This window comes from Cupressus sempervirens, chromosome 3 (assembly GCF_028749045.1).
Source record: "Cupressus sempervirens isolate cs-2001-9-10 chromosome 3, ASM2874904v1, whole genome shotgun sequence".
Taxonomy (NCBI): domain Eukaryota; kingdom Viridiplantae; phylum Streptophyta; class Pinopsida; order Cupressales; family Cupressaceae; genus Cupressus; species Cupressus sempervirens.
Window position 1 is genome coordinate 40,849,179 of NC_143120.1, and position 26,720 is coordinate 40,875,898.

The following is a 26,720-nucleotide window of genomic DNA, read 5'->3' on the forward strand; positions in this document are numbered from 1 at the left end:
AATGCACAAGAACCTTACATATCTCCTAATTATAATCGAGATGAAGGTTCTAGAACACCAAAATGGATAATTTAAATTGATGAAACAATTATTACCAATTTGGAAGAGAAAAAATAAAAAAGAACCATTCAGTTATGGGCTTCAAGACTATATAAGATGTTTTTCGAGAACAAGATAGTGGTGGAGTAATGTCAAATTTTTACGCACTTATTAAAGATGCAAAAGATGAGACCTATGCTTTCCAAATTGAAGATTTGTGTTAATAAAAAGTTAGAAAGAAATGCCATTATTATGCAGAATCTTTTCAGTGCTCTCAATAGCATTGGGAAAAATAGCAGGGAGAAGGATAAGAAAGTTGTTCAAAGGGTTATTACAACCTCTTTGGTAAGTCATCACTTGAGAAAGGGTAGATATATGAGACAAAATTGTATTGATTTGAACCTAAATCATACTACTTTGAGAAGAGTACTTAGTCGACGAGAGAGAATTGATAATCCTCTTCAAAATGAAACATGGGCTTTTGGTGGGAAACTTCCACATTTTGATAAGAAGCTATCTGATGATGTGAAGGAAGAAATTATACAATTTTGATACTCTAGCTCACGAGTATCACCCAATGCTACAGACGTGTTAAAGTTGAGAATTGGCATCAGAGACTGCATGCCACATCCTAAACACTATTTGGAGGTAAGTGAAACTATGTTGTTCAAACAATTTAGAGAGAGTCATCCAAGCCTTCATATATCACAAAGGGCTTTTGAATCTTTGAAGCCATTTTATTGTGTGCCACTGAAAATTTGAAATACATGTTGTTGCAAATATCATGTCAAATTTTCTATGCACCATGAACTATTACGCTCCATCCATTCTACTTTGCATAGTAAAGAAATGTTGGAGAATCATGGTGCTAGTGGGCTTCCAAAAACATCAAGAGACTTGCTAAATCAATTTTTATGTCATAGAGTGGATGGTTGTTTCTTTTATAGAAATGCTTTATTAAATGAGAAGTGTTCAGAATATGGTGGCTTATCCAAGTTTGACACATGTTTCCATAAGGGGTGTGAACAAGATCTTGGAAAGACAATAGTAGAAAAAAAAGATATATGAAACAGTGAAATACACATTGAAGAGTGGCGGTGAGGGCTCTAGATTTGAATTGGTTGGAAAATAAATTAGTGTGGCTAGTTTTATTTCATATTTCTAGCCAAATCTTTTCTACAAGTATGCAAGACATAGTCACAGGTCTCAATGGTTGGATCAACAATTTAGAATGTGTAAGGAGACTTTTCCCATTGGCACTATTATATCAGTTGTTGATTTTGTAAAGAACTACACATTGCAACCTCGAAATGAGACACAATCTTAGTATTACAACTCCATTTAGATTGCTATTTTCATCTGCATAACATATAGACATGCCCCTAATAATGTGGAAGATAATCAGAAGATTATTAGAGAGTATCATTTTTATATGAGTGATGATAAATCTCACTCTCACGAGTTTGTCCAACATTTTTTTGAGAATTATTTTGATTTGTTATAGGAGAATGCAATTGCTATGGATGGACGTATCATATGACCTTGTTTGTGTTGAGACCAAGTTTTTCCAAGCCCTTGCTAGTGGTGGAAAGGCCTAGAAGAACAAAATCCTCATTTTTCCCATTTTGAGGGAGGTTGTCATATTTGCATTGAATTGGGTGCATGTGGTTTTGGGTCTTACTTGTGGAAGGTAAGTCTAGAAACCTTTTTCAGTGTTTTTTAGGAGGAGTATCCATTTAAGGAAGTAGACCAAGTCTTTTGTTAAATCCTTGTGGAAACCTTGAAGGTTGTGTAGGAGTTGGCTTGATCCTTGCTTCCATTGTGCTATCTCTGCATCATCCATGGTCAAGGAGTCCCCTCCTTTTGTTAAGGTGGCTCAAAGTTCATAACAACTATCAACCTACTGAATGCTCTTAAGAAATGGATCCATCTTGCATTCATGCTTAGAATCATTAGGAAGAATGCATATACTCTAAATTTTCAGTAGCAAGGTTCTCACAATTTTTTTTTACAATACTATAAAAATAATTTTCTAAGCTTTGGTTAGCTACCATCTCATTCATATTTGCTATTGTGACTATGTGATTTGAATCACATCATCCTCATTATGCTCAACAAAAGAAGGTAATAGCATTTTAAAATTAGGGTAGTTGGTCCAAGAAGGCCTCCATGTCAGTTTGATAATTTGACCATGTAGGGACTCATATAGGAGTTGTTCTATTTCTTTTGTAAGGCTATGACCCCTAAAACTTGGAATCTCAAAAATAGGAGGTATACTTGGATATTGTAGAGGATCAACATGCCTAGATCTTGGAAATTCATTTTTGAGGGCCTCCACTTTAATGAGTTGGTTCATTGACTAGGCACACAAGTGGTTGGGTCTTTACCTCTTGAAATTGAGAAAATTGCAATCTCATCTACTCTTCTTTTATAGTTATCTCTCTTGCAAGATATTCGTCATACTTCCTTTGTTGCCAATCCATTTTTTGTTGATCTTGGTAAGCACACTCATCATTATGTACGTAATACTCTTGTTGTCTATCAATACTCCTCATCTCCTCTTATGTTATCAACATGTGAGGGATAGTTCATCAAAGTTCATAGGTGTATCACATCCATAAAAGTTCATAAAAATAACATTCTGCAACATTAAAGGATGATAGTCCATTTACACACACTCTTTAGCATCTCCAAATGAGCTATTCATTAATATGGTGATTTAACATCACCAAAACATGTTGAGCTCTTAGGCCCACCCCTTGAAACAAGAGTAAAATCAACAAGAATCCCTTTGCATGTAGTCTGAAGCCTCCCTAAATGAACTAGTCATTACCAAGGTGGTTCAACATCACCCATTAGTGTTGAACCCTTAGGCCCACCCTTCCAACTAAGAGGAAAATCAGTTCTTAGTCCAATAACATTAATGGAATACAAGGTTGTTGATCATTCACATACCTAGTACATCTAATAAAAAGAGTTGTCAAGAATGCATGACATGTTTCCAAGTGCATATCCATAAAAATGCACAAAAATGAAATTCTACAATATTAAAGGATGCTAGTCCCTTTGTACACACCCTTTAGCATCTCTAGAAGAGCTAGTGATTTCTATGTGGATTCAATATCACCCAAACATGTTGATCCCTTATGCCCACACATTTGAATTAGTAGGAAAATTGATTGGTTATCCAAAAATGCTCATGCTAAGAAAGATTTTCAATCGATCACATACCACATCTCATCAAAAATAATAATCAAGTAACACATACATGAGGTATGCACAATCACTAACCATTCCATGCACTTTTTTATCACATCAATACATGGAACACTGGTGTAGATCACCTAATCTTTTTTCTTTTCTTGATGTAATAAGGTCTAGGGATAGATCTAATGATCTCCCTGTGGCCATCCACATTTGTAATGGACACAAGACCCCATGGTGCAACTATAAGCCTTCAACGCCAATTGGTCCAATAAAGTGGATTTTTGGTAAATTCCATGTTTTCTAAGCAAGTCTAGGTGTTTAGAATAGTAGTAGGGTCCCTAGGAGTTTGTAGAGTCCATTTGCAAACAAATTTGCAATAAAACTTGTCTTAGCGCAAAAATTGCAAAAAGTTGCTTAGCAACTTTTGCAATTTTCTTAACAAGTTTTCAAAATGTAACTCCTACCAACTAGAACTATCCATAGGTTGGTTGAATCAGTTTTAAAATGCCTATATAGGCTCTAAGAATTTGAAGAAGGAGATAGATTGAAGAAACACATTGTACTTGCTCTCAAATCAATAAAGAACTTGCTATTTCTAGTGCATTTTTTTTATTTTCCATGTGCAGTATGGAACAAAATGGTTGAAGGGTGAACTTTTTGCATTGGTAGGTTGGCAGTATTTATTTATAAGATTTTGGTTTTGGTTTGAAGTCCCTATCAATCAATTTCCAAAAGTTATTCAATTTCCAAATACACATCCATAAAAGTGCATAAAAATAACATTCTATGACATTAAAGGATCACCACAATGTAACATTGAAACTGCTGATCTTGGCATCAAATGATTAGTGCCATTAACTCTAGGTGGGTGGGTGAACTCTAGTGAAACCCTTGTTCCAACCATGGAGACCATTCATTGTCCGCGGCCACCCTGTACCAAGGAGTCTCCAAGGTGCTCTAAGTGCATTTCGAGGTCAATCTTTTGAGGGTCGTAACTCAAAGCTCATGAGGGCTATTAATAAAATGTGAAATTCTATAGGATGGTGATGCTAAGGCCTAAAATAACCTATCTCATTTTTTAGAGATCATATTCTGTTTGAATTCGGCATAGTGATCTCGCTCGATGCCAAAACTCGTAGTGTGGCTTAATTCATAGGTGCACCACAACATAACTTTGAAATCATTGATCTTGGCATCAAATCACCAAGGCCATCAGCTCCAGATGGGCAAGTGAACCCTAGTGACACCCTTTTTCTATCCATGGAGATCATCCATCGTTTATGGCCACCCTGTACCAACGAGTCTCCAAGGTGCTCTAAGTGCATTTTGAGGTTGATCTTCCAAGGGTCGTAACTTAGAGCTCGTGAGGGATATCGATGAAACATAGAATTCTATAGGATAGTGATGTTGAGGCCTAAAATAACCTATCTCATTTTTGAGAGATCACATTTTGTTGGGATTTGGCACAATGATCTCGCTCGATGTCAAAACTCATAGTGTGCCTCAATTCATAGGTGCACCATAGCGTAACTTTGAAACCCCTAATCTTGGCATCAAATTGTCAGTGCCATTAGCTCTGGATAGGTGGGTGAACCCTAGTGACACAATTTCTCTAACCATGGAGACCCTCTATCATCTGCAACCACCCCATACTGAGGAGTCTCCAAAGTGCTCTAAGTGCATTTCGAGGTCGATCTTTTGAGGGCCGTAACTTGGAGCTCGTGAGGGTTATCAATGAACTATCAAATAGTACAAGATAGTGATGCTGAGGCCTAAAATAAACTATCTCATTTTTGAGAGATCAGCTTCTATTTTCATTTGGCACATCAATCTCGCTCGATGCCAAAACTCGCAGTATGCCTCAGTTCATAGGTGCACAATCGCATAACTTTGAAACCATTAATCTTGGCATCAAATCGTCTGCTTCATTAGCTTTAGATCGGTGGGTGAACTCCAGTGACAACCATCATCCATGGCCATCCCATACTGAGGATTCTCCAAGGTGCTTTGATGCAGGAGCATCCTGGGTTGCCTTGTTATCTAGTTGCTCATTTTTGTTCATTCTACAAGTTGGTGCCTAGCAGTTCCTTCATGTGCCTAGTAGTCCTTCGTGTGCCTAGTAGTCCTTCATGTTTCTAGTAGTTCCTTCATATGCCTAGAAATCCTTCATATGTCGAGTTACTATAGCAATTCCTTCATGTGCCAAGTTACCCAGTGTATGTCAAGTGACTCTTCATGTACCGAGTTACCCAGTGTATTCTGAGTATTTCTTCATGTGCTGAGTTACTTAGTGTATGCTAAGTGTCAATATTTTGACATGATTTCTATGAGCTAACTTGCAGGAATTTTTTTTGATTGCGATATTTATGTTAAGATCTTTTCTTAGGATGTGTCCAGACCATTGTTGGGTTGGCCCTCCTCTTATGTAATGTTCTAGAATAATATATAAGTTATTTTGGCAAGTATATATAGAGTGTTTAGGCTTAGAGTTAGGTAAGTTTTAGAGAAGAAGATTTTAGAGTAGAACTGAAGGTGCGAATTTGCTATTGAATCTTTGTATACAAATGTATTGTAAGTGGCTATAACTTAGAAGGCCTTATAGCTGGGCATGTATGAAGATATTTGATGAATCAATGAAAGTATTAACTCTTCTTCCTCCTTTGGTTGTTGTTCCTTGTGTTAGCTTTTGTTGTGTTAACTCTTGCAGGGTGGTTTGGATAGCTAGGTGAGTCCTTTGTCCTAGTTATTCACTTCTTGCCTACGTCAGTTGGTATCAGAGCTTGAGGTTCATCCTCATGGAGATTGGATCATGTAGAACCCTAATTTTGGATTTGGTTGTAGGGTGATAGAGCTACAAATTTGACCTATAACTTGTACAGTGTTATAATCTTGCAGGAACTTGATTGGTAATGATGGTTCATGGTAGAGGAAATAATGTTGATAATGCTATACTGGATTAGTTGAGACAAATTGTAGCCAGATTAGATGCTACAGAGATAGCCTAGAGGAGAGGAGCGAATCTTGAAGATGTGAGTGATGATAAAATAGCAGCACTAAACCATAATCCAAAACTTGAAGAAGATCAAGATGAGGAAAGATTTTTGCAACTGTTGTCTAGGGAAAGTTCAAAGCCTATTGTAGAAGTTGTTCCCTATGATGGAAAAATAGATACCAATGTTGTGCTAGATTGGATCTTTGATATGGAGAAGTTCTTTGCGTATGAAAACACTCTTGATAATAGAAAGGTGAAGATTGTAGTCACTAGGCTGAAAGGTCATGCATCATTATGGTGGGAGCACTTGCAAACTGATAGACAAAGGAAATGAAAGGAGAAGATCAAAACTTGGCCAAAGATGATGAACGAGGTAAAGAAAAAATTCCTTCCTGTTGATTACCAAGTGAGCTTATTGATAAAGATGCAAAATTTGAAACAAAAGGACATGACTGTGAAGGAATATACTAAAGAATTCTATAGATTAGACATCAGATCTGGACATGTGGATGATGATGTTGAGAAAATTGCAAGGTAAATTAATGGATTGAGATCCGGAATGCAAGATGAAATAAGTTTTGTGAAGGTGGAAAGTGTAGAAGAAGCATATCAATATGCCTTGAAAGCTAAGGAGATCTTGATAAAGAAGCATGAACAAAGACAAAGAGGTAGAGGTCATAGATTCTAGAGAGGCAGAGTTAGATCTTATGGAGAAAGTGGCAGATTTGATAGTTCTATGCAAGATAAAGACAAATCTAAATGGAAGAATGATGATAAAGGAAAGAACAGATGGAAAAGTGGTAATTTTTACCAAGGAGGCACTAATTCTTACCAAGGAAGAGGTAATTCTTATTCTAGAGGTGGATTTTATGGTAATTGTTTTAGATGTGGAAAAGAAGGGCATAGATCTTTTGCATGTAGATCCTCTAAAAGTAGGCAAGGTAACATAAATGTTGTGATTCAAGAAGATGATGAGGGTTCACCAAGTGGACTTGCGGCTAGAGAAAATATGATGGTGAGAAGAAACTTATGTAATAAGGGAAGTGATGAGGAACCTATTTTAAGGAGAAGTCTTTTCAAGACAAGATGTAAGATGGCTAGAAATGCTGCAAAGTGTTCATTGATAGTGGAAGTTCTACAAATTTGGCATCAAAAGAGATGGTTATCAATTTATAGTTGTAGAGGCTGAAACATCCCAAACCCTATCATGTTTCATGGATCAAAGATGAGCATAAGATATTGGTGAGTGAGTAAGTTCAAAATTGGACATTACTTTGATGAATTTTTGTGTGATATTATGCCCATGGGTTGTCATATTTTGTTGGGTAGACCTTGGCAATATCATAAATATGTTTTCCATGATGGAAGATTGAATCAATATACTCTTTGGGTAAATGGGAGGAAACAAACATTGCTGCCTTTGATTGAAAGTCTAGATGAGGTTAATTGTACTACTGTAAAAATTTGCATGGTTAATGGGAAAAAATTTGAAAAGGAAATGAAGAAGAATCAAGTCTATTTTGCTATAATTCAAGAAAACTGAGTTTTGTCTATGGAAACTAAGTACAAGAAAATAATGTTAATCGAGTGCCAGTCAGTGGTGACCGAGTGACAGATGCTAGTATTGATCGAGTGCTAGAAGAAATTGTAGAGTTGCTAAATGAGTATAAAGACATTATTGCTGATGATATCCCTGATGGTTTACCTCCTATAAGAAGTATAAGTCATTGTATGGATCTGATTCCTAGAGCTAGTTTACTAAACAAAGCACCATATAGATTAACACCTACAAAGAATGAAGAACTTAATAGACAAGTGCATGAGTTGTTGTAGAAAGGTTTGATTAGAGAAAACTTGAGTCCATGTGTTTTACCTATTGTATTAGCACCTAAAAAGAATCAAGAATGGAGAATGTGTACTAATTTCAGAGTCATTAACAAGATAATAGTGAAATATAGGTTTCCTATGCCAAGGATGGATGACATAATGGATCGTTTGAGTGGAGAAAATTATTTTACCAAGATTGATTTGAAGAGTGACTATCATTAGATCAGAATTAGAGAAGGTGATGAATTGAAGACTGCTTTCAAGACAAAAGATGGTTTGTATGAATGTTTGGTTATGCCTTTTGCTTTGACTAATGCACCTAGTAATTTTATGAGGTTGATGAATAAAGTTCTAAAAATATTTTTGGCTAATGGTTTGAAGATGGATCCGGAGAAAGTTAAACCAATTTTGGAGTGGCCTACACTTGAGAATGTGGGTGAGGTAAGATCATTTCATGGTTTGGCTAGTTTTTATAGAATTTTAGTGTTGTTTGTAATGCTATGACTGAGACAATGAGGGGAGACAAAAGGGGATTCAAGTGGACACATGGAGCTAATAAGAGTTTTGAGACTTTGAAACAAAAGGTTGTCGAATTACCTATATTGGCTTTGCCTAATTTCAACAAAGTATTTTAAGTTAAATGTGATGCAAGTGGTAATGCAATAGGAGCTATATTAAGTCAAGAAGGTAATCATGTTGCTTTCTTTAGTGAAAAGTTGAATGATGCTAAAAGGAAATTTTTTGTGTATGATCAAGAGTTTTATGTTGTTGTTCAAGCATTGAAAAAGTGGAGACATGATGTAGGAGCATCTTGGGTTTCCTTGTTATCCTACTCAATTTTGTTCATTTTGTAAGTTGGTGCCGAGTTACTGTAGCACTCTTCATGTTCTGAGTTACTATACCACTCTTTATGTGCCGAGTTACTATAGCACTTAGTTGGTGGCAAGTTACTGTAGCACCCTTCATGTGCCAAGTTACTATAGCACTTAGTTGGTACTGAGTTACTATAGCACTCTTCATGTGCTGAGTTACTATAGCACTTAGTTGGTACCAATTTACTATAGTACTCTTCATGCACCGAGTTACTATGGCACTTAGTTGGTGTTGAGTTACTGTAGCACCCTTCATGTGTCAAGTTTTTGTAGCACTCTTCATGTGTTGAATTACTATAGCACTCTTCATGTGTCAAGTTACTGAAGCACTTAGTTGGTGCCAAGTTACTATAACACTCCTTCATGTGTCAAGTTACCCAATGTACGCCAAGTGACTCTTCATGTGCTGAGTTACCCAGTGTATGCCAAGTGTTAGTATTTGGATGTGATTTCTATGAGATGACTTGCAAGATTTATTTCATTCATGACATTTATGTTAAGATCTTTTCTTGGGATGAGTCCATACCATTGTTGGGTTGGCCTTCCTCTTATGTAATGATTCTAGAATAATTTGTAAGCCATTTTGGAAACTATATATAGAGTGTTTAGGCTTAGAGTTAGGAAAGTTTTGGAGAAGAAGATTAGGGAGCAAAATTGAAAGTGTGAATTTATAGTTGGATCTTTGATTATGAATGTATTTGTGATTGGCCGTAACCTAGAAGGCCTTATAGCTGGGCATGTATGAAGATGTTTTAATGAATCAATAAAAGTATTTCTCTCTTCTTCCTCCTTTGGTTGCTATTCCTTATGTTTTCTTCTATTGTGTTAAATCTTGCAGGGTGGTTTGGATAGCTGGGTGAGCCTTTGGCCCTAGTTATTCAGTCCTTGCCTATGTCAGTTGGTATCATAGCTTGAGGTTCATCCTTGTAAAGATTGGATCATGTAAAACCTTGATTTGGATTTGGTTGTAGGGTGGCAGATTTGTAGATTTGACCTATAACTTGCAAAGGGTTACGATCTTGTAGGAACCTAATTTGTAAAGATGGTTTGTTGTAGAAGAAATGTTGATGATGATATATTGGATCAGTTGATACAAATTGCATCTAGATTAGATGTTGTGGAGACAACCTAGAGGAGAGGAGCACATCTTGATGATGTAAGTGATGATGAGGCATTAGCACCAAACCAGAATCAAGAACCTGAAGAAGATCAAGATAAGGAAAGATTGTTGTAAGTTTTTTCTAGGGATAATTCAAAGCCTACTATAGAAGTTGTTCCATATGATGGAAAAATAGATACCAATGTTGTGTTGGATTGGATCTTTGATATGGAGAAGTTATTTGAGTATGAAAATGCTCTTGATAATAGAAAGGTGAATATTGCAGTCACTAGGCTGAAAGGTCATGCATCACTATGGTGGGAGCACTTGCAAATGTATAGACAAAGAAGAGGAAAGGAGAAGATAAAAAATTGGCTAAAGATGGTGAACAAGGTAAAGAAAAAATTCCTTTCTACTAATTACCAAGTTAGCTTGTTGAGAAAGATGCAAAATTTGAAACAAAAGGACATGATTGTGAAAGAATATACTGAAAAATTCTATAGATTGGACATCAGATCTGGACATGTAGATCATGATGTTGAGAAAATTTCAAGGTATATTAATAGATTGAGATTTGGAATACATGATGAAATAAGTTTTGTGAAGTTGGAAAGTGTAGAAGAAGCATATCAATATGCCTTGAAAGCTACGAAGATCTGGACAAAGAAGCATGAATAAAGACAAAGAGGTAGAGGTGGTAGATTCTAGAGAGGCAAAGGTAGATCCTATGGTGAAAGTGGTAGATCTGATAGTTCTATGTAGGATAAAGGAAAATTTGAATGGAAGAATGATGACAAAGGAAAGACCAAATGGAAAAGTGGTAATTCTTACCGAGGAAGCACTAATTCTTACCGTGGAAGGGGTAATTCTTATTCTAGAGGTGGATTTCATAGTAATTGTATTAGATGTGGAAAAGAAAGGCATAGATCTTTTGAATGTAGATCCTCTAAAAGTGGATAGAATAATAGAAATGTTTTGATTCAAGAAGACACTGAGAGTTCACCAAATAGACCTGAGGCTAGAGAAAATTTGATGGTGAGAAGAACCTTATGTAATAAGGGAAGTGATGAGGAACCTATTTTAAGGAGAAGTCTTTTCAAGACAAGATGTAAGATGGCTAGAAAATGCTACAAAGTTATCATTGATAGTGGAAGTTCTACAAATCTAGCATCAGAAGATTTGGTTACCAAGTTGTAGTTGTAGAGGCTAAAACATCCCAAACCCTATCATGTTTCATGGATCAAAGATGAGCATAAGATATTGGTAAGTGAGCAATGCCTTGTGAAGTTCAAAATTGGACATTACTTTGATGAAGTTTTTTGTGATATTATGCCCATGGATTGTTGTCATATTTTTTTGGGTAGACCTTGGCAATATGATAGATATGTTGTACATGATGGAAGATTGAATCAATATACTCTTTGGATAAATGGGAAGAAACAAACATTCCTACCTTTGATTGAAAGTCCAGATGAGGTTAGTTGTACTACAATAAAAAATTGCATGGTTAATGGGAAACAATTTGAAAAGGAAATGAAAAGGAACCAAGTTTATTTTTCTATAATTCCTTGAGGACTGAGTTGTGTGCCAGCAAATAGTATTAGCTGATTACCAGTTAGTGGTGACCAAGTGACAATAGAAACTAATGGAAGCCGAGTACCAAAGGAAATTGTAGAATTGTGGAATGAGTATAAATAGATTGTTGCTAATGATATTCTTGATGGTTTACCTCCTGTAAGAAGTATAAGTCATTGTATGGATCTGATTCCCAGAGCTTGTTTGCCAAACAAAGCACCATATAGATTGACACCTGTAGAGAATGAAGAACTTAACAGACAAGTGCATGAGTTGTTGCAGAAAGGTTTGATTAGAGAAAGCTTGAATCCATGTGTTGTACCTACTATATTAACACCTAAAAAGAATGGAGAATGTGTATTGATTCCATAGCCATTAACAAGATAACAGTGAAATATAGGTTTCCTATGCCAAGAATGGATGACATAATGGATTGTTTGAGTGGAGCAAAGTAGTTTACCAAGATTGATTTGAAGAGTGACTATCATCAGATCAGAATCAGAGAAGGTGATGAATGGAAGATTGCTTTCAAGACAAAAGATGGTTTGTATGAATGGTTGGTTATGCCTTTTGCTTTGACCAATGCACTTAATACTTTCACAAGGTTGATGAATGAAGTTCTAAAAAGATTTTTGGGTAAGTTTATGATTGTTTATTTGGATGATATTTTGATATTTAGTAAGACTAAGGAAGAACATCTTGAGCATATTAGACAAGTATTACAAAGGTTTTAAGAGGAAAATTTGCTAATTAATTTGAAAAAGTGTTCTTTTATGAAGAGGAGATTGTGTATCTGGGATTTGTGATTTCAGCTAATGGTTTGAAGATGGATCTTGAGAAGGTTAAAGCAATTTTGGAATGGCCTACACCTGAGAATGTGAGTGAGCTAAGATCATTTTGTGGTTTGGCTAGTTTTTACAGAAAGTTTATTAAGAATTTTAGTGTTGTTTGTAATGCTATGACTGAGGCAATGAGGGAAGATAAAAAGGAATTCAAGTGGACACATGGAGCTGATAAGAGTTTTGAGACTTTAAAACAAAATTTTGTTGAATTACCTACATTGGCTTTGCCTAATTTCAAAAAAGTATTTCAAGTTGAATGTGATGCAAGTGGTAATGCAATAGGAGCTATATTAAGTCAAGAAGGTAAACTCGTTGCTTTCTTTAGTGAAAAGTTGAATGATACTAAAAGAAAATATTCTATATATGGTCAAGAGTTTTATGCTATTGTTCAAACTTTGAATAAGTGGAGACATTATTTGATTCCTAAGGAGTTTGTATTGTATACTAATCATAAAGCTTTACAATACTTGGGAAGTCAACATAAATTGAATCAGAGACATATGAAGTGGTTTGAGTACTTGTAGAGTTTTACATTTATGATCAAACATAAGGGTGGAGTTACTAATAGAGTTGCTGATGCATTGAGTAGAAGATGTTCTTTGTTGACCGAAATGAAAGTTGAAGTTCTTGGTTTTGATGAAATGAAAGAATTGTATGATGCTGATCCCAATTTTTCTATGGTGTGGAAAGAGTGTAGAGCACCAAATCTAATAGACCACATAAGTAAGTATGATGAATATTTCATTCAAGAAGGTATGTTGTTCAAAGGTATTTAGTTGTGTATTCCTAGAAATCCTATGAGGTTGAATTTGATTAAGGAAAAGCATAATGGTGGATTAGCTAGACATTTTGGAATTGATAAGACATTGACTTTGCTGAGAGAGAAGTATTATTGGCCACAAATGTATAAGGGTGTTTAGAAATTTGTAAAGAGTTGTGGAGTTTTTCAAGTTGCGAAAGGAGTGAGTCAAAATACTAGTTCGTATACACCTATTACTATTCCTGAGAAACCTTGGACTGACATTAGTATGGATTTTGTTCTTGGATTGCCTAAGACAATGAAGGGGTATGATTCCATATTTGTTGTAGTGGATAGATTTTCTAATATGGCTCATTTCATACCATGTAAGAAGACATCAGATGCTGAGCATGTTGCTAAACTTTTCTTTAAAGAGATTGTGAGATTGCATGGATTACCAAGAAGTATTATTTTAGACAGAGATAGTAAGTTTGTTGGTTACTTTTTGAAGACTTTGTGAAATAAGATGGGTACTAAATTGAAGTTTAGATCTACATTCCATCCACAAATAGATGGTCAGATAGAGGCTGTGAATAGAATCTTGGGTGATTTGATGAGATGTTTAGTTGGGAATAAGCCAAGTAATTGGGAGATGGTATTAGCACAAGCTGAATTTGCATATAACAATTTTTTAAATAGGAGTATAGGGAAGACACCTTTTGAGATTGTTACTAGAATGTATCCTAGAGGTATATCAGATTTGAGAGATGTTGCTAGTGAAGAAAAAAGGAGCGTTGCAGGAGAATAATTTACTTATTTTATGGAGTCTTTGCATAAGGAAGTGAAGTTGAGGTTGGAACAAAGTAATCAAAAGTATAAGGAGAATGCTGATCAGTTTAGAAGACACCATGATTTTCAAGTTGGTGATGAGGTGATGGTTCATTTGAAGAAAGGAAGATTCCCAGTTGGAACATACAATAAGATGAAGATGAAGAAATTTGGACTTTGTGAGATCTTGAAGAAGTTTGACAGTGGTAATGCTTATAAAATTGAGTTACATGATGACATGGATATATCTCCTATATTCAATATTGTTGATTTGTATAAGTATCATGAGTCAAAGGATGAAGTTGTTGTATCAGATGATTATCCTAAGAAGTAGATTGAAGAAGTTGAATAGATATTGGACCAGAGAGTTGGCAAGAGCACAAGAGGAAAAGATTACTATTAATATTTGATGAAGTGGAAGAAAAAACCTATTGAAGATGCTTCATGGATTTCTCAATTTGAGTTGGATTTAGCTTAGGTTGGGACATCTCAATGATTCAGGAGAATCATTTCTTTCAACCCCAGTTGTTTGATGCAGGAGCATCCTAGGTTGCCTTTTTATCTTGCTCTATTTTGTTCATTTTGCAAGTTGGTGCTGAGTTACTGTAGCACTCTTCATGTGCCAAGTTACTCTAGCAATTTTTATGTGTTGAGTTACTATAGCACTTAGTTGGTGTCAAGTTACTGTAGCACCCTTCATGTGCTAAGTTACAGTAGCACTTCGTTGGTGCCAGATTACTATAGCAGTCTTCAAGTGCCAAGTTACTATAGTACTTTGTTGGTGCCAAGTTATTGTAGCACTCTTCATGTGCCAATTTACTATAGTGCTTAGTTGGTGCCGAGTTATTGTAGCACCCTTCATGTGCCGAGTTACTATAGAACTCTTCATGTGCCAAGTCACTGTAGCACTCTTCATGTCCTGAGTTACTATAGCACTTAGTTGTTGCTGAGTTACTATAGCGAGTTACTATAGCACTTAGTCAGTGCCGAGTTACTGTAGCACTCCTTCATGTGCCAAGTTACCCAGTGTATGCTGAGTGACTCTTCATGTGCTAAGTTACCTAGTGTATGCCAAGTGTCAATATTTGGATGTGATTTCTATGAGCCGACTTGTGAGATTTATTTCATTCATGACATTTATGTTAAGATCTTTTCTTGGGATGAGTCCAGACCATTGTTGGGTTGGCCTTCCTCTTATGTAATGATTCTAGAATAATTTGTAAGCCATTTTGGCAAGTATATATAGAGTGTTTAGGATTAGAGTTAGGCAAGCTTTGGAGAAGGAGATTAGGGAGTAGAACTAAAAGTGTGAATTTATAGTTGGATCTTTGATTGTGAATGTATTTGTAATTGGTCGTAACCCATAAGGTCTTATAGTTGGGCATGTATGAAGATGTTTTGATGAATCAATAAAAGTATTTCTCTCTTCTTCCTCCTTTGGTTGTTGTTCCTTGTGTTCGCTTCTATTCTATTAAATCTTGTAGGGTGGTTTGGATAGTTGGATGAGCCTTTGGCCCTAGTTATTCAGTCCTTGCCTGTGTCAAGACATTATTTGATGCCTAAGGAGTTTGTGTTGTATACTGATCATAAATATTTACAATACTTGGGAAGTGAACATAAATTGAATTGAAGAAATATGAAGTGGGTTGAGTATTTGTAGAGTTTTACATTTGTCATTAAGCATAAGAGTGGAGTTACTAATAGAGTTGCCGATGCATTGAGTAGGAGACATTATTTGTTGACTAAAATGAAGGTTGAAGTTCTTGGTTTTGATGAGATGAAAGAGTTATATGATGTTTATCTTGATTTTTCTAAGGAATGGAGAGAGTGTAGAGCACCAAATCTAACAAATCACATAAGTAAGTAGATGAGTATTTTATTCAAGAAGGTATGTTGTTCAAAGGCATTCAATTGTTTATTCCTAAAAATTCTAAGGTTGAATCTGATTAAGGAAAAGCATAGTGGCAGACTGGTTAGACACAATGGAATTGATAAGACGTTGAGTTTGATAAAAGAGAAGTATTATTGGCCACAAATGTATAAGGATGTTCAAAAATTTGTAAAGAGTTGTGGAGTTTGTCAAGTTGCAAAAGGAGTGAGTCAAAATACTGGTTTGTATACACCTATTACTGTTCCTAAGAAACCTCGGACTAACATTAGTATGGATTTTGTTCTTGGATTGCCTAAAATAGTGAAAGGGTATGATTCCATATTTGTTGTAGTGGATAGAACTTCTAAGATGGCTTATTTCATACCATGTAAGAAGACATCAAATGCTGAGCATGTTACTAAACTTTTCTTTAAAGAGATTGTGAGATTGCATTGATTACCAAGAAACATTATTTCTAACAGAGACAGTTAGTTTGTTGTTTATTTTCAAAAGACTTTGTGGAAGAAGATGGGCAGTGAGCTAAATTTTAGTTCTACATTCCATCCATAGACAGATGGTCAAATAGAAGTTGTGAATAGAAGCTTGGGCAATTTGCTAAGATGTTTTGTTGGGAATAAACCAAGTAATTAGGAGATGGTATTGGCACAAGCTGAATTTGCATATAATAATTTTGTGAATAGGAGTACAAGAAAGAAACCTTTTGAGATTGTTACTAAAATGCATCCTAGAGGTATATGAGATTTGAGAGACATTGCTGGTGAAGAAAAGAGAAGCACTGCAGGAGAAGAATTTACTGATTTTATAGAGTCTTTGCATAAGGAAGTGAAGTTGAGGTTGGAACAAAGCAATTAGAAGTATAAGGAGAATTCTGATCAGTCTAGAAGACACCATGATTTTCAAGTTGGTGATGAGGTGATGGTTCATTTGAAGAAAGGAAGATTCCCAGTTGGAACATATAGTAAGCTAGAGATGAAGAAATTTGGACCTTGTAAGATCTTGAAGAAGTTTGACAGTGGTAATGGTTATGAAGTTGAGTTACCTGATGACATGGATATATCTCCTATATTCAATATTGCTGATTTGTATAAGTATCATGAGTCAAAGGATGAAGTTGTTATATCAGATGATTATCATAAGAAGCAGATTGAAGAAGTTGAATAGATATTGGATTAGAGAGTTGGCAAGAGGACAAGAGGAAAAGATTACTATGAATATTTAGTGAAGTAGAAGAACAGACCTATTGAAGATGCTTCATGGATTTCTCAATTTGAGTTGGATTCAACTTAAGTTGGGACGTCTCAATGATTTGGGAGAATCATTTCTTTTAACTTTGGTTGTTTGATGCAAGAGCATCCTGGGTTGCCTTGTTATCCTGCTCATTTTTGTTCATTCTGCAAGTTGGTGCCTAGCAGTTCCTTCACGTGCCTAGTAGTCCTTCATGTGCCTAGTAGTTCCTTCATGTGCCTAGTAGTCCTTCATGTGCCTAGCAATTTGTTCATGTACCTAGTAGTCCAGTTCCTCCATGTGCCTAGTAGTCCAGTCCCTTCATGTGCCTAGCTATTCCTTCATGTGCCTAGGAGTCCCTCATGTGCTGAGTTACCCAGTGTATGCTGAGTGTTAGTATTTGGATGTGATTTCCGTGAGCCGACTTGTGGGAATTATTTTTGATCACCACATTTATGTTAAGATCATTTCTTGGGATGTGTCCAGACCATTGTTGGGTCGACCCTCCTCTTATGTAATGTTCTAGAATAATCTATAATCCATTTTGACAAGTATATATAAAGTGTTTAAGCTTAGAGTTAGGTAAGTTTTAGAGATGAAGATTTTAAAGCAGAACTGAGGGTGCAAATTTGTTGTTAGATCTTTGTATATGAATGTATTGTAATTGGCCGTAGCCTAGAAGGCCTTACAGCTAGGCATGTATGAAGATATTTGATGAATCAATAAAAGTATTCACTCTTCTTCCTCCTTTGGTTTCTATTCATTGTGTTAACTCTTGCAGGGTGGTTTGGATAGCTGGGTGAGTCCTTGGCCCTAGTTATTCACTTCTTGCCTGCATCATGCTCTAAGTGCGTTTCGAGGTTGATATTTTGAGGGTCATAACTTGGAGCGTGTGAGGGCTATCAATGAATCATTGAATGATATAGGAAGATGATGTCGAGGCCTAAAATAACCTATCTCATTTTCAAGAGATCACATTCTGTTTGAATTCAGAACAACAATCTTGCTTGATGCCAAAACTCGTAGTGTGCCTCAGTTTATAGGTGCACCACAATGTAACTTTGAAATCGCTAACCTTGGCATCAAATTGTTAGTACCATTAGCTCTAAATTGGTGGGTGAACATCAGTGACACCCTTGTTCCAGCTATGGAGACCCTCCATTGTCCACGGCTAACCCAAACCGAGGAGTCTCTAAGGTGCTCTAAGTGTGTTACAAGGTTGATCTTTTGAGGGTCATAACTCAGAGCTCATGAGGGCTATTGATGAACCATTCAATGCTATAGGATGATGATGTCGAGGCCTAAAATAACTTATGTCATTTTTGATACATCACATTTCATTTAGATTTGGCACAATGATCTCGGTCGATGCCAAAACTTGTAGTGTGGCTTAGTTCATAGGTGCACCACAACAGAACTTTGAAATAAACACCATTAGCTTTGGATGGGCAAGTGAACCCTAATCACACCCTTGCTCTAGCCATGAATACCCTCCATCATCCACGGCCACCTCGTACTAAGGAGTCTCCAAGGTGCTCTAAGTACATTTTGAAGTCGATATTTCAAGGGTCGTAACTCGGAGCTCATGAGGGCTATCGATGAACCATCGAATGCTACAGGATGATGATGCTGAGGCTTAAAATAACCTATCTCATTTTTCAAAGATCATATTCTATTTGGATTTGGCATAGCGATCTTGCGTGATGCCAAAACTCGTAGTGTGCCTTAGTTTATAGGTGCACCACAACGTCACTTTGAAATCTCTAATCTTGGCATCAAATCATTAGGGCCATTAGCTCTAGATGGGTGGGTGAACCCTCATGACACCCTTGTTTTGGCTATGGATACCATCCATATTTCATGGACACCCTATACCGAGGAGACTCCAAGGTGCTCTAAGTTCATTTTGAGGTCGATCTTTCGAGGGCCATAACTCAGAGCTCGTGAGGGCTATCAATGAACTGTCAAATGCTATAGGAAAATGAGCTATAAATTTTTCTTGCAAAGTATAGATGAGTGCAAAGAGTCAGTTAGGGGTTTGAGCATGACCATACAAGGTTGGAAACACCTATATAAGTTGTAAAATGATAACATGCATTAATGAAGCCAGCAAGGATAACTTTAAGAAACCCCTCCCCCAAAAAAATGTAAAATGCAGGTGAATTCAACATTTAATATGAAGGAAACTTTTCATATTGAGGGAAATTTTTTTGTTCAAGGCAAGGCAGAAAATTATTTTCTATTGGTGAAAATTTCCTTTCCATATCAAAATTTAATAATAATTGTGGCAAATTAAATTATTATTTTTTTGCATGCAAATAAATGTAGGCAATTTTTTTTTGGTCATAAACATTTTTGTAATGTAAGAGGTGAATTAATTGTTTTATATAACGCAAAATATTAATATAGTTGGCTAATTTTTTAGTTGCTACAAAGAGATTATTTAATTTTATAGTGATTTTACAAAGTCACGGGTGGGCCATGACCCATATGACAAGTGTACAATGACCAATGTACCTGTAGTCTATCATTCCATTAAGATTAAATTAATGAAGTGTCATTTCTTATTTCCAACTTGGTGAACGTGACAACATCATTTTGCATGTTATCATTGTTATCGTAAAAGGAATTAATGTAGACCGTTGATGTAAGATAATCAATGGCCTAAACTCTATTTTGGGCCTAATTTTAAACATTATAACATAAACTCTAAATCTTCCCAAAATTAAGACACGTGTCCCAAAGTCCAAAATATAAAATAGTTGGCTACACTAGGGTAGTTGGAGACATGTGTTGGTAAGATGGTAGGTGACGCTCGGCCCTAGGAAATATATTATTTTATTTTAAGGGCAAAATGCCATTATCCAATAAGAAGAAATAAGGTGAAGGCTGGAGAATAGTTTAAAATAAATATGTCCTAAATGTATATTACATTGGTGATTGAACTAGGATTTGGGACCAATTATGAGTAAACTAATTGGTGATTAGCCTGGGATTTGGACACAAATTATTTAATATCTTGGCGACCTATTTGACCCTGTATGTAGGTTTTATTAGCCAAATTGCAATTTTCCAAAGATATAGAGTAGCCATTTGGCGAAGATTCATCACTAAAAAAATCCCTGGAAGCCAGTTTTGTTAAGTGGATTAGTATGGGTAATCTGATCAATATGAGAAATGTATAGATGTTATTCATATGGATATGGTATTGGGGAACCAAGTTAAAAAGATTTTATCCATTCAAGTCTCTTAAGTTGGGATATTTTGAGGTTATGTTGAAATTGAAAAGTTGTAGTATGAGGATAGTAACAAAGTGAAGTTCTAGTTATCAAAGATTATGAGCCTAGGAATGAGTTTGTGGTTGGGAATAGAATCCATGGTTGAGGAGTGGAGTCCTTAAGTGTGTTGATATTAGATTTGAAGCCAAGAGTTAGTTTCAAGGTTGAAGGTGGAGTTTAAAACTAGATTTGGGGTTATGTGAACCTTGTGTAGGAGGTTAACAAGTGTGTTTATGTCATGATAGCACTTCAAATTAAACATTGCATCCAAATTTGATAATAAAGGTTGTTAAAATGTTATTAAAAAATTATTTCATTTAAATCAAATATAAAAAACATAATAAAAATTAATGATATTCCATAAACATGAACAATACACATGATCCATGATAAATTGAACAATACTACACTAATATATTTGGCATGAATTTGCGACGGCTATGTGTTGCAATTACGATAGCTATGTGTCGCCACTGTGATAGTAATAGACGTCGCTATTTTTTAGTTGCAAAATACGATGTCTACCCTATTTCATTGCAATTACGATGCATAGCTGTCGCAATCCAATCGCTTTCTTGTGACACCAACCTCATTTCAATTTGTGGGGTATCCGTCACAATAGCGATGCCTCTAAGGTTTTTGCGACGACAGTTGGGGTGACTACCTACAGCGACTCCAATAGCAATGCCGTCACAATAATTCCTTTTCGTGTCACAATTATGATGGTGATGGTTGAATTGTGATAGAAGGGGGCATTTCCATCATAGGAAGCCCGTCACAATTCATGTTTTTTGTGTCGCAATTGCAACGAGATGCAATGAAACACAACATCACCACTACCACTCTCCTGTCACAATTGCGATGACAACAGAGTAAAACATAAAAAAAAAATTGTTGGCTTCCAACTACATCAAACAAAATCAAACCTCTTAAACCCTTTGTAACTTCATTTGGTCACATCTTATGTTTGAGCAGAATGGTATCTTATTGGCACTCCCTCGATTATTTCATGAGATATTATTATTAGGCCATCCAATCGGGTATAGGACAAAGATGATTCTTAAATAATCGAATTAGCAATACAGTCGATATACATTGCATTTGGACACTTGGTTTGAAGTTCATCTCATCAATTCTCATTCATCATAGAATCTTTATTTGATTAGACCTCGATAGAAAATATTGAGATTTCCCAAGCCCCAAGCCCAAATCATGCAGGCTTCAATCTCCACATATCATAAAGCCTATATATAGAGTTGAGCATCCCATAGCTAGAAGCTTCACTTGCATTAGCTCTCAGATGGTGTGAGAATGCTCAACTATATATACAGGCTTTATGATATGTGGAGATTGAAGCCTGCACAATTTGGACTTGGGGCTCAGGAAATCTCAATGTTTTCTATCAAGGTATGATCAGATAAAGATCCTGTGATGAATGGGAATCGATTAGATGAACCTCAAACCAAGTGTCCAAATGCAATGCAGATCGACCATATTGCTAATTCAATTTTTCAAGAATCATCTTTGTCCTATAACCGATTGGATGGCCTAATAATAATATATCATGAAATAATGGAAGGAGCACCAATAAGACACCATCCTACTCAAATATAAGATGTGACCAAATGAAGCTACCTAGGGTTTAAGAGGTTTGATTTTGTTTCATGTTGGAGGTAGTTGAGAATGACATAGGTGGAAGCCTCACCTCCCTTTGCCTCACTCCTTCTTAGGCCTTAATATGCAATATATATTTTGTGCACTACAATACCATGTAGTGAAACCAATTATACAAATACAAATATAGCAGTGAAACCATGGAAGCAAAAGCTAGTAAAATTGGGAAGGTTCAATGAAAACAAATATTATGAAGAAAGATTGCAATGATGTGGAATTAGATTGAATACATCGATATATGTAATTAGATCAAAAATATCTCTGGATATTAATGCCAGTAAAGTAGCATCATAATTTTTTGAGATTTGCATATTGATCTCATCATTTTTTATTTAATTAACGTTACTTGAATGAATTTAACAAGACACAGCTATTAGGCAGATAGTCAAATAACATCCTTCTGCTTGATCCTTCATTTAGAAACTAAAAACAATTTAATAAGCCATCAGAATGATCAAATACCACATTCTCTCTTGTTTACAACATTTCTTAGTTATCACTAGTCTAGATCATTCTTAGTTCATATTCACCTGCCGTTGTAATGTACCTCATGCATGACAATTCTTGGTATCCACTCTTTTCAATGATTTTCAGATAATTGACGTGCAGTAAAGAATTGCAACAAAAGAAAGTTGTTATAAAGTAGCAACCTACATCTAAATGAACAAAATGTAAATTCTCAACCATTTATTCAATGCATCAATTTACTTGTGGAGCTAAATATTTAAAAAGCATAATGATTTTCACTGAGGCCAATATAAATATAAGCAATGAACTTGTTCTCATCAAAAATATAGAAGCGAACACACAAAAGGGTCCAACACTGTGATGACTTTTATGGAGTCAGTCCAAAATGACCTGAAACGACTCAAATTTTAGATTATTTATAAATCATGGTAATGAGCTAATGATACTCACAAAAGAAATAATCTACATTTGTTAACTAAAGTTAAGAAATGACCTGAATTCCTGATATAGTAAACTATGGTATCTCAAATTTGACACGAATAGGTGCCCGCTTTTCTGGGGTTGCTTCTCCAGCAGTTATGCTAGAAAGGCTAAATTCAGCCCTCAATATGTATTCATGAATCAAAACCCACATAATATGTCAATCAAGAAACTAAAACATCAGGTTCCAGAACCATGGTACTATTAACCATCTTTGAACAAGAAAACCAATGAAAGCTGCAAGATACCTTTCCACCAAGAATTGATTTTATTTTCCAAAGCAAATTATCCCTTTTTGGGGAGTATGCTAAAGTACCCATTGATGTGCGTACATGAGGTGTAGATGCATCAGATGGTACTGGCAATTCAATTTCAACATTTGTTGTTGTACTGCAAAGTTTAAGAAAACCATGAGACAAATTAGCAAATACACAGAAATATCAGTCATACTTAAACCATTCCCTGAAGCTAACATGTTAGAAAGATCTATCTAAATAGTAGATAAATCAGATCTAAAATAGGCATACATAAGCCAGAGAGATAATTTGAAACCTATGATCTTTGTATTGGCTACGTGCTGTCACCAAATATTCTACCCGACTTCTTGAATGCTTTTGTACTTGACATTCAACCCATATCAATGGCTTTACCTACAAAGTAATAAAAACATATAATATGAAACCTACTTTAGAAGGATATCCTTCATAATAGAACTTCAAAGATTTGACAACAACTGCATTCTCTTGAATATATGAACAAACCTGTGTGCTAAGTCTATAGTTCATAAGATCAAAAGTCCCATCATGAGGTATGAAGGATATAGTTCTATCATTTTCAAAATGAGCAAGACAAATGCACCTGATAGAAGAAATAGAAATTAACATATGCCTTTTCAAGGGGAAAAAAAGACCAAGTACAACATCAAAGGAATTTGCAAGCACTTTAATATAAGATAAAATTGATAGTTTAAGGAATTGAATAAGAAAATGAGCTTGATTGCATACTGATGAAACTTTGCCTTGAGCTTCTAGTAGCACCCTATCATTGAGTTCAAGTGTGCATTCTAGCATTCCGCTGAAAAAAAGTGAATCAAAATACACTTGTCATTAATAGCTAGCTATGTAAAATTTTAGAAGTCATGCTCAAATTACATTATAAATAAATAAAAATTAGAAACAACCACATTTTGCACAAAATAGGCTAAATTAACCATGAAACAAAATCAATAATTCAATGCCAAATATTAAATCAAAAGTTATAAAGGTTTAATACTTATGGCATATGTATAAAACAAAGAAATCATTAGTGGTCAAACTACTTCCAAAACTCAATAATTATATAAAATGTCTAAAGATATATAAATATCAGTATTTTATTTTATTTTTGTAATTTTTCATACTGTTTTATTTCCAAGATCGGCTATGGGGATCCAACTTTAGCCTTGATATGGCAAGGGCAGGGGTGTCCTGACCAAATTATTCCAGATACATCTATAACAGACCCGGGGAAGGCCTACAAACTGTACAAATTGGACCTGGTCTGGGTATGGGACCCAGTGCAAGATAATCTAAACTTCAAAATTTGGTCATTATAATTTGACTTTTAATCTGTCACTCTAAACTCTCCAAGAAATTGGACTCTGTTCAATCATCCACCATAGTTCATTATTCTTCTATGTTTGCTTTATTCTCACTGAAGCATGTAATTTGTTGAAATGCAAGTATCCAGCAACGAAGCTGGTTGTCTCATGACCAAAAAATTGTTATTTATTAAATCTTAACACTGAATATGAACATAATATTTGTACTTATAAAAGTTAGACAATTTGTAGATTCTTTGTTTGATGGTAATTCATAATTCTACCATGTAAAAATAAACACAAGATGTTTATTATCTGAACTCTCATGCACCAATCCTATTCTCATAATATATGTCTATTCATTTATCAAGAAGGTGCTTCCATGAAAATTTTAGCTGGGCGACATGGTCCTCAAAGAAAATATGAAAGTCCAAGCTGATCGAGAAAAGAAAGGCAAGTTTGAACCTACATGGCTTGGTCCTTATGTTGGCACTGCCTCCTTTGGCTCCAAAGCCTATCAGCTATCTACACTGGAAGGATAAATCTTGAATGATCCTACTAACATCATTAATCTCAAGAAGTTCTATGCTTAAAGATCCTTGGTATACCCAGCTTTTGAAGAATACAAAAAAAAAATAGTAAAGAGAAATAAGCGTCCAATGATGAAAACTTGGCAATTCAAGCACCTTGGATAGGTACCTTGGTGAAAACCTGGTAATTCAGGCACATTGTGTAATAAGACTAATCCATTATCTATCACTATCCTATCTCTCATCCATCCACTCACCATCCCATAAAACACCTGCTTGTTCCCTAGGTGTTCCAACCAAATATCCAAAATCTAATGAAGCTTGTAAATACCTCCTGTACAGCTTGTAAATCTTGTATCATCCCTTGTATCATAGCTTGTACATCCAAATCTTGTCCAAAACATGTACCATATTCCAATTTGTATTATATACCAAAGCTTGTATCCTAGTTTGTATCCTATCACATGCACACAAAGAACCCCATTTTCACTTAAGATTTTCACAAACCATCTACCTATCTGCCTATCAACTATTACAGACATCCCACCCTTCACAAAAATTTCCATCTCGCAAAACCAAAACATGAACAACCTTGTACATTTGTAACATATCTTGGTCTATTAGCTTGTACATCCTCTTTAGCTTAGTACCATTATATCTATCCAGCTTTCGTGTCCTTGATCAACATCTTGCACACATCGCACAACCCTTGGTTAGCTATTCCAATGCATCCTTTAGCTAGATCTCCTATCACCAAAGTGTTATCCTTCTTAGTTCAGCTTTCCAGATGCATATCCAAATCCATCAGCTTAGGTGCTCTTCGATAGATCCTTGTAGGATATAGCTTTCCTCAAGTGTGATCTTGGTCCGTTAGTACCTCGTCCCACCCATCTCATTGGCAAACGGTTCTCTTTTGGATTTTCACTTTCTTTTGATTTGGAATCTTCCCTTTTGGTTTGTAAATTATCTTTTCCAAACAATCTTTTTGTTCCCTCCTCAAGGTTGCCACGATCTTCCATATCATGGTATACTGCAAATGGGGCAATCTGGGCATAAGGTCTTGATCAAATCTTTTGTTTGTTTTTCTTTTCTGCTTGTGGGTTACCCTGTGTTAGTTCCACTCTGATTCTTTCAAGATTCATGTGTGATGTTGGGGCAATCCTTGTGTGTTTGTTTTGAGTCAGTTCGTCAGTCCTCTTGACAGTTGGTGAAAAGGCCTTGATGTTCTTGGTACCCTTGGCAACCAACAGTCCTATACCAAATCTAGTGCTCATCTACATGGTGGTACTTCTCTTTGAAGTATCCCCTTGCTCAAAAAGATTCAATGGATTCCCTTCATCTCCATTATCCCCCATCCACATCCAACATCTGTCTCTCCTAACCCAACTTATGCATCACTATCTCTTTGAATCAATCTTCACTTTTAGCTTTAGGGATCCACAATCGTAGTCTTAGAGATACACCAATCCAATCAATCCACCAAGCCTCATCTTTTGAGATCCACAATCCTAGTCCTAGGGATCTCTAAAACTCATCTTCCGCCAATCTGACTCTTTGAAATCCTATTGCATCAGAT